The 9,476-nt window shown below is 42.5% G+C and overlaps 1 long non-coding RNA gene across 1 annotated transcript; it reads left to right on the top strand.

The window, feature by feature from the left end:
* Positions 1–7,477: 7,477 nt before the first annotated feature.
* On the top strand, positions 7,478–8,233 carry LOC311116145. The gene is made up of 2 exons (XR_014611368.1): positions 7,478–7,962; positions 8,065–8,233. It is a non-coding gene; the product is annotated as an uncharacterized lncRNA (long non-coding RNA).
* Positions 8,234–9,476: the final 1,243 nt, after the last annotated feature.

Here is a 9,476-nt window from a genome sequence, read left to right as displayed (position 1 = left end):
TATGCAAGAGTTTGTGCTTGTGGCTGTCGGGGGTGATGTGTTACCAGGCTTGCTAAATAACTACAGGAGGGAAGTGGAGAGCGCTCCTTGAGCTTTGTGCCCGGTCCACGCGACATGGTCAAGAGACGCAAAGAGCCAGCATTAGCACTCCGATGTGAAGGACAGCCCTTACAAAAATGTACCATGGTAGAAAAATGAACAACAACATTCCATTGTACTATGATGTGTTTTGGGTCACTACCAAGGCAGGAAAATACTATGGCACTGGTGCAAATACCATGGCATTTTCCTGCCACTGTAGTGACCCAATAAACATGATAGTACCATGGTATCTTTTTCATTGTAATACCATGTCAGGGAAATACCATGGTAGCTGCACTAGTACCATGGTATTTTCCTGCAATGGTAGTGACCAAAAAACACAGATTTTTGTAAAAAATGATACTGGGCCAAGAAACATGGAGAGAAGAAACTGCCAGATGTGTCATAATAGGACACACATTTGATATGGAACATTGGATACATTCAGCAGGGTGGGAAAAAACACAGGAAAACACGTTTTAAATGGATTGTCGGAAGGGCTGTGGTCACCATTCATGTAATACATTAAATCTATACATCAGACGGTATTGGGGAGCTATTTCATAGGGTGTTCACAGGTTCATTATTTTCCCATTTCAATCTTATACCAACCGGATTGAATTTACAATATAGGGGGGGTTTGTAACTAGGTTTACTTTTGAAACTTAAGTATATTTAAAACCAAATACTTTTAGACTTTTACTCAAGTAGTATTTCACTGGGTGACTTTCACTTTTACTTAAGTCATTTTCTATTAAGGTATCTTTACTTTTACTCAAGTATGACTATTGGGTACTTTTTCCACCCCTGCCTACCTGTTCTATTAAAATATATTCATCATATTTCTCCAATGCCAAACCAGTGTGTCTTGTTTGCATCGAAAATGTGGCTGTGTATGAATCTAAGCATGGTACTTTCAGAAGTAGATTTTCCACCCAAGACTTGAGGCCGAAGTCCTACGCAGAAAGGAAGGTAGGCCTAATGAGTGAACACCCTGTGTGTTCTACAGTGGAGATTTTAGCATGTACATATTTTATTATTATTATTATTATTTAACTAGGCAGACTAGCTAAAATTCTGTTACAAATGGTTTTAGTAGTCCGACAATGTCACTAATCTGGATTTAGACTGTCTGCTACTTCAGGTCTAAATAGGGGTATAATCTATACCTTGTGACAGTGTAGGACTACTGAAGCCATTGTAAGACAGACTTTGTGTTAGCCTTTAAGGCGTCAGCATGTTTCCCAGCCGAAACAGTTGGGAAGAGTTTGTGCATATCTTATGACAACATTTTGTTTTCGTTTTGGACTTATGGTAAGGGTTTTTTCAGCTGTTCTGGCACACACATTTTTTTTCCTCGAGTCAAGCCGAAGTCTGTAGCCGAAGGGGAAGGGGGTTATTGGTCAACAGTAGGTATTCTTCAATAATGTATTTGTCCTTAAATGAGAGACGAGTCGTTTTTATGCAGATTTTTTCATTGAGAAATACTGCAACAAACATCTTAGTTAAATGTAAAATTGCACCACTAAGATCTCTTCGGCAAAAACATCAACATTAATGACATGTTTCTTGAGTTTTCTGACTATTTTGAGGAAGTGGTTATAGACCCTTTTCCAGTACATGACACACTGATGTCACAAACAGACCGTGACTATAGGACCTAGGCCTTCAGAGGGACCAAAAATCTAACAATAAGTTGAATAATATAATATGCCATTTAGCAGACGCTTTTATCCAAATAACGGCTATATGTTGTCTTACCTCCTTTAGTAATAACAGTAATCGCATTAATCGCATTTAGTCAATGGTCCATTTCTCATTGACCGGGGTTGTCTTTCAAAAAACGTTTTGCCTCTTCGGGAGTTTTGAAGTGTCGCAGGGCTCCTTGGTGAAGAATCCTGAGCTCGTTTGGGTATTTGAATCCCCTAAAGATGCCTCGGTCAATGGAGCATTTCTTCACCTCGTCAAACCCTCGGCGCTTTCGGCGTATTCCAGCTGACAGGTCCTGGAGTAAGGTGAGTTTGGCGTTTCCCACTGTAATGGTGTTGGTTTTTGCCGCCTGTAGGACTCGTTCCTTGTCGGTGAATCTCAGGAAACGTATGGTGATTGGGCGCGGTGGTTGTCTGGCTGCTGGTGGGGGCCTCAGTGCTCGGTGAGCTCTCTCGAGTTCTATGGGCCTGTCGGTGGACAGGTGGAGCCACTCGGGAAGTTTGTCTTGCAGGTAGCGGATCAGTGGCATGTTTCCCTCTTCTTTTTCGCCCAGATTTAATAGAACACAATTATTCCTTCGCCCCCTGTTTTCCAGGTCCTCTGTTTTCTCTTCCAGCTGCTCTATTTTTTTTTTAGCATATGCTATTGTTTCCATGGCGTCTGTCAATAAGTTTTCCGTGGATAGGATTCGCCCCTCTGCCTCGTCCAGGCGCCCCGCGTTTATGGTTATCTTGTTGTTTATGTCAGGCAAGGCATTTTCCAGGATTGTCACCTTGCCCCCTATCGCACTGAGCTGAGCGTTAATGGCATCTAGTTTAGTGTTGAGTTCTGTACGTTGGGATCTCAGCTCAGAAAAGATGTCTTCGACAGAGTGCGAGGTTGGCATTCGTTGGGCCTCGGGGGGGGACGGGTCCTCTTTCTCCTGGCTAATGGCGCTAGCTTTTTCTGAAGCTAGCTGCTTCTTGGAGGCTTTTTCCGTCGCTAGTACTCGAGTCCGGGTAAAAATGTCACCTGTAGTGTTGCCTTTTGAAGCCGCCATGACTTTTTGACTAAAGCTAAATGAGTTTAAACTTGAAGTGGAGGTAAGATTAGGAATTGGAAACTACTTGTGCGGAGCTCCTAGTTCATGCGGCCATCTCGTTCAAGGGTCACGTGATCTCTCCCTAGTCATATTTTAAAGACGTAAGCACATAACACCCAGACAGATGTAGAACTTCAATGACCTGAGCATCAGGAAAATCTCCCTGTTCTTCAGGTTTATTCTGGAGTTTATTCAGGAAGGCACACATGTTAGATAAAAATACAGGTAACTAGGGTCTCCTGAGTGGTGCAGCGGTCTAAGGCACTGCATCGCAGTGCTTGAGGCATAACTTCAGATGCGGGTTCGATCCCAGGCTGTGTCACAACCAGCCGTGACCAGGAGTCCCATAGGGCGGCGCACAATTGGCCCAGCGACATCCGGGTTAGGGTAGGGTTTGTCCCAGGGGAGCTTTACTTGGCTCATCACACTCTTGCAACTCCTTGTGGCGGGCTGGGCGCCTGCAGCCTGACTTCAGTCGTCAGTTGAACAGTGTTTCCTCCGACACATTGGTATGGCTGGCTTCCGGGTTATGGGCGTTATGAAGCGCTGTTTGGCAGGTCATGTTTTGGAGGACAAATGACTCGACCTTCGCCTGTCCCGAGCCCATTGGGGAGGTGCAGCGATGAGAAAATATCGTAATTGGATCGCAATTGGACATCAAGAAATTGGGGAGAAAAAGGGGCAAAACAATTTAAACACTTGAGTAAATGAGGGATACAAAGTATATTGAAAGCAGGTGCTTCTACACAGGTGTGGTTCCTGAGTTAATTAAGCAATTAACATCGCATCATGCTTAGGGTCATGCATACAAAATGCTGGGCAGGCCATTTTTTTGGCCCCCATATGATGACAATGCCCCCATGCACAGGGCATGAGTGCCTGAATCGTTTGATGAAAACTATACAAACCATATGCCATGGCCGTCACAGTCACCAGATCTCAACCAAATTGAACACTTATGGGAGATTCTGGAGCGGCTCCTGACACAGCATTTTCCACCACCATCAACAAAACACCAAAGGATGGAATTTCTTGAGGAAGAGTGGTGTCGCTTCCCTCCAATAGAGTTCAGACACTTGTAGAATCTATGCCAAGGTGCATTGAAACTATTCTGCCTCATGGTGGCTCAACGCCCTATTAAAAGACACTATGTTGGTGTTTCCTTTATTTTGGCAATTACATGTAGATCCACACATGTTATTGTCTATATCATGCAGAATTGTCATCTCATTGTTCCTTAGGGAGCTCGTTCTATAATACAGACGTTGGTGATTTCTGTCCCAGGTAGTTGCAAAAATCTGGTAACTTTCTCCAAATTCCCTTGTTTTCCAGAAAACCCGGTTGGAAGGTTTCCTGAATCAGGAGGGAATAAACAGTAAATCTGGAATCTTCAAACAGGATTTCTGGAAAACCTGGGGATTATGGGAAAGTTGGTGGATTTTTGCAACCCTAGTCCCAGGAGACTGAACTGTGGGCACGTTTTTATTCCTGCCTAGCACAAACATCTCATTCAACTAATCATGGTCTTCCATTTAGACCACAATTAGTTGAGTGAAGTGTTAGTAGAGTGCTGGAACCTGGACACTCCTGTGTAAACTGTGGCTGTCTGACTACAACTGTCTAAATACAGGTGCCATGTTTTCTTTTGCTAATCCATGCAGTTTTGTCATCTCATAAGGAGTGGAGAAGCCCTATGCACCATAAACCTTAATACTGGAGTAACTTCCTGTCAGAGAAACTGTGATTAGAGGGTTAGACAGGAGGCCCTGGGCCAATGGGAGGTCACAGGTGAGGGCTTGGGGGTCAGAGAGAGTGGGCGAGTTTGTTTAACATGGCCCGGTGCCCCGGGTGGGTGGAGTTTGCACATTTTAGACCATTCCATTGGTCCTTATGTGAAATCTCCACCAATCTGGGGCATCGAGCCATGCAAAATGAACTGACCCAGTAAGAGGGGACATTACAGACATGAATATAGAACTCCCCCAACACTCCTCACATTGAGTTGCTGCGTCTGATTTAAAGACCCCTTATAGTCCTCAATAATCAACAATGTAATACTTATTACAGGTTAACTCTCTTGCTTTCTTTCAAGCACACTCAGTACTTCTATCCATCCCTCTCCAGGTGCCAGAGACAGAACATTCCAAGGACCTCCAGAGCCTTCTGACCAATTACCTGCCATCTCTCCAGAGCACAGAGAAGTAGGCTCCATTTGTAATAGTATACTAGTGCTGTCTGTGTGATATAGCAGATAATCAAGGCCTTCACTAGTGCTGTCTGTGTGATATAGCAGATAATCAAGGTCTTCACTAGTGCTGTCTGTGTGATATAGCAGATAATCAAGGTCTTCACTAGTGCTGTCTGTGTGATATAGCAGATAATCAAGGCCTTCACTAGTGCTGTCTGTGTGATATAGCAGATAATCAAGGTCTTCACTAGTGCTGTCTGTGTGATATAGCAGATAATCAAGGCCTTCACTAGTGCTGTCTGTGTAATATAGCAGATAATCAAGGCCTTCACTAGTGCTGTCTGTGTGATATAGCAGATAATCAAGGTCTTCACTAGTGCTGTCTGTGTGATATAGCAGATAATCAAGGTCTTCACTACTGCTGTCTGTGTGATATAGCAGATAATCAAGGTCTTCACTAGTGCTGTCTGTGTGATATAGCAGATAATCAAGGTCTTCACTAGTGCTGTCTGTGTGATATAGCAGATAATCAAGGTCTTCACTAGTGCTGTCTGTGTGATATAGCAGATAATCAAGGGTCCCTGGTTGGGTTTACTGTACTTCAGAACTCATGTTCTCTCCTTCGAAAACTCTCCCAGACTTCAATAAAAACGTGTTATTCCGCCTGTCCCCAGACAACACTATGATTCAAAAGTCAAAAATCATGTCTCATGTCCAGGGTGAATAACACTTTTATTAATGTATATTTAAAAACATATATATATATATATCACTTGTGTCGACTAAAATATACACTGAATGTACAAAACATTAGGAACACCTGCTCTTTCCATGACAGACTGACCAGGTGAATGCTATGATGCCTTATTGATGTTACCTGTTGAATCCACTTTATATCAGTGTAGATGAAGGGGAAGAGACAGGTTAAATAAGGATTTTTAAGCCTTGAGACAATTGAGACATGGGTTGTGTATGTGTGAATTTCAGAGGGTGAACGGGCAAGAAAATATTTAAGTACCTTTGAACTGGGTATGGTAGTAGGTGCCAGGCGCACCGGATTTGAGTGTGTCAAGAACTGCACCGCTGCTGGGTTGACGCTCAACAGTTTCCTGTGTGTATAAAGAATGGTCCACCACCCAAAGGACATCCAAAGGACATCCAGCCAACTTGATACAACTGTGGGAAGCATTGGAGTCAACATGGGCCAGCATCCCTGTGGAACGCTTTCGACACCTTGTAGAGTCCATGCCCCAACTAATTGAGGCTGTTCTGAGGGCAAAGGGGGATGCAATGCAATATTAGGAAGGTGTTCCTAATGTTTTGTACACTTTGTATATCAAAGACCAGATTGAAGAATGGGACATAAGTGAATATCAGTTATTGCATTTGTATCAGTTTGTATGAATGTGTGGTTACAGGATATGTAGACATTCCAAACTGACAGAAGGGTGTTCCACAATCTTTGTTTAGCAATGACTAAAAGTCCCAACTGGACAAGTCCAGAAATTAAAAATGTAAAAGTCCCTGAGGAACGGTCCGTGGTCAACCCACGGCAGGTACGCTCTGAGGGATCCAATCCAGTGTTTGCAGCAGGCCTCTCCTGGGTTGTGTTGTACTCAGTGAAAGAGAGAGATTGTCCGATTGCGCCGTAGGGCCAAGTATAATAAACTGCAATACCTCTCCAAAAATGATTAAACTAAATCACAATGAAGCAACAAAAGAACTAAGGAAAGGAGTATAATCATATCAAAGCAAAAACAAACAATAATGGGGAAATCAATAAGGCTTGATAATGTCATTTCAACCTAAATAAATGGAGAAACGGGACAGTGGCTCAAGTAATGTTATCTGGTATCAACAAAGGTCAACGTCTATTCAGGAAAGTTCAGGTTCTCAATGGTCTCTGTCGTAAGAGCCAGTGGAGGGACGCTAGTGACTCAAATAGTTCAGATGTGAGCTGGGAGTGAGTGTTCAGGCAGAAAAGTCTCTATAATCCACAATGACTTGTCGAGTGCGATCGAAAGGAATTTGCCTCAGTTGTTAGTCTATAGTGGTGCGGATGGAAAGAAGGGTAGGCTACTTCACTTAGGGAATGGTGAATGTGCATTAACGAGTGTAGCACAAAGCAGTAGAGAATTTTGGCAGATCTGATCCCTACACAGGCTCAAGGGACCCCTTGCAAGTCTTCAGTCCCAAAAACGTTTCTGCCGCAGCCACAATCATGTCCAGTTTCTTAGACGTCTTTGAGACTTGTGCTGTCCAGTTTATAACTGTGGCAATGAACGCAAAACAAATAAAAAAATTTAACCCACAGGGTATGTTTTGACTGGCAGCAAACATTTACTACAGGCTGTGGTGTATCCACTACCATATCTTCCCTAGCATCACTTGTTTTCTCAATTATTTTAATCGCCTCCGAATAGGAGATTCGATTGACCCATCTAACTTTTGCCACCTCAATCTCCTTCACCCTTACAGGGCACTCCAGGAACTCAGGATCATCATCCCCACCACAATTGCAACACCGTCGTCCTTCTACACACCGTTCTTCAGTATACTCTGTCCGTCTGCACACACTTGAAACACAGTCAAATTCTTACATTGCAGTGGTTTGGGGATGACAGCTCTTACAGCGTATCTTACATAACCAAGCTTCACATGTCATGAATCACGCTTCCTGAGTCTGTTTCTGCCTGAGTTGTCTGTTTTCTGTCTTGGAGTCTGTTTCCTGAAGGTTCCTGAACGCACCCTGTCTGGTTGCCGGGCGACGAAGCTAGGCGGGAGATCTCTCGATTGCCCGCACCTGCATCTCATCAGCTGTCTGCACACCTGGTCCTGATCATCACCTCTTCATAAGCTCTGACCTGACATCCATTCCCTGCCGGATCGTTAGCCATGAACAGTATGTTGTGCCTGCGTATCAGCCTCAAGTTACTAAGAGTTAGTTTTGTTGTTTTGTACTTTCTGCTTGCTGTGAACTCACCTTCGTTTACTCTGTCTACAGTTACTCTTCCGGAACATTCACTCCACCGCTGTCTGGTCGTCTGTGGCTTCAGAGGCATAATTGGATCTGCCCATTCACTCCCACCAACTCACCTCCACTGCCAGCTCCGTCACCTGGATTCTCCTGCTTCCACATTTAAGTCTTTAAATAAATACTCACCTTCATTCAACTCACCTTGTCCTGGTCTGCTTCTGGGTTCTGCTTTAGAGAATCGTGACATCACATGCGTAGGTATTTGCTCTTTATCAAAAATACTTTTGTTTAATTAGACACATGCTATGAAATGACTACATGTGATATTAAAACTATATTCATAATTTTAGCCATTGATGATGAATGTATTTGGATAACTACATAATAAAGTTTGTACATTTATTTGTAATGGTCAACCTCTTCTTCTCTTATGTGTAATTGTATACAAAACAACTATGTTTTTATAATATTTAGTGTTTGTCTGCAGCTGAGGAAGAAAGGAAGTTCAAATGAGCATCACAAAGCTATATTTGACCTATTCACTAACATGTTTTGTCAGCATAAGCAACTTTGTGACCTGCTAGAGTACTATAGCTTTATTGATCTACTGAATCATTGTCGTTTTGGGGTTGTCTTTACAGTAAATATAATGCTTTTGTGTAATTCATGGCATTCAAAACATATTGTCACATTTACCCACGCGGTTGGATTTTAACATTAACATTCTTTACTATTCTTGCCCAGTGAGGCTTTTATTTGCTAGTGGAGATATAGTCGGCGAACTGTCCAATTATTTACCAGCAAAATAACAAACCGGACGTGAACACCTCAAACTGAGTAAACTAGTGCTCTCAAAGAAAAAACCCAGGCTCAATCATGCCTGAAAACCCAGCAGCATGCCAACCCGTTCCCTGTCCTCTCTCAAACAAGGTAATGCCAGGGTTTAAATACCCCTACCCATAATGCAACAGACAAAAAATAAATACATGATCAATTAACATTTCACAGACATTAAATATAATCTAACCGTCTTCACATTATAAATATGCATGTATTTACCTATAAACATTGCAATAAAGGTGCTTACCATGCTTAATGCATAAAAATAACATTGGTATATAATCATAACTACATAAATATAATATATCAATGTGCTTCTTTTAAAAGGTTTACATTCTCAATTTAATTATTCATAATGAGGTTTTAGATTAGGTGACTGAGGACATAAGGACATGTATATGTCTATTTATCTACTCAAAACATGTCACTACACCTCTACACCACCATGGGGACAAGCCAATTTGCCAGCCACCAGTATTCTCTACAATGCATATGTAATGAATTGAAACACTTAGACACTAAAAACACCCCCCTTTATTTTCTTTGAAACATGGTTAATTGACCAGCTAATCACTCTCACTTCTTTATTCCACATGCAG

The sequence above is a fragment of the Coregonus lavaretus genome (genome assembly GCF_964263955.1).
Source record: "Coregonus lavaretus genome assembly, contig: HAP1_SCAFFOLD_1322, whole genome shotgun sequence".
Classification (NCBI taxonomy): domain Eukaryota; kingdom Metazoa; phylum Chordata; class Actinopteri; order Salmoniformes; family Salmonidae; genus Coregonus; species Coregonus lavaretus.
The sequence above is the reverse complement of the archived record's forward strand: the minus strand, read 5'-3'. Positions and strand labels throughout refer to the sequence as shown.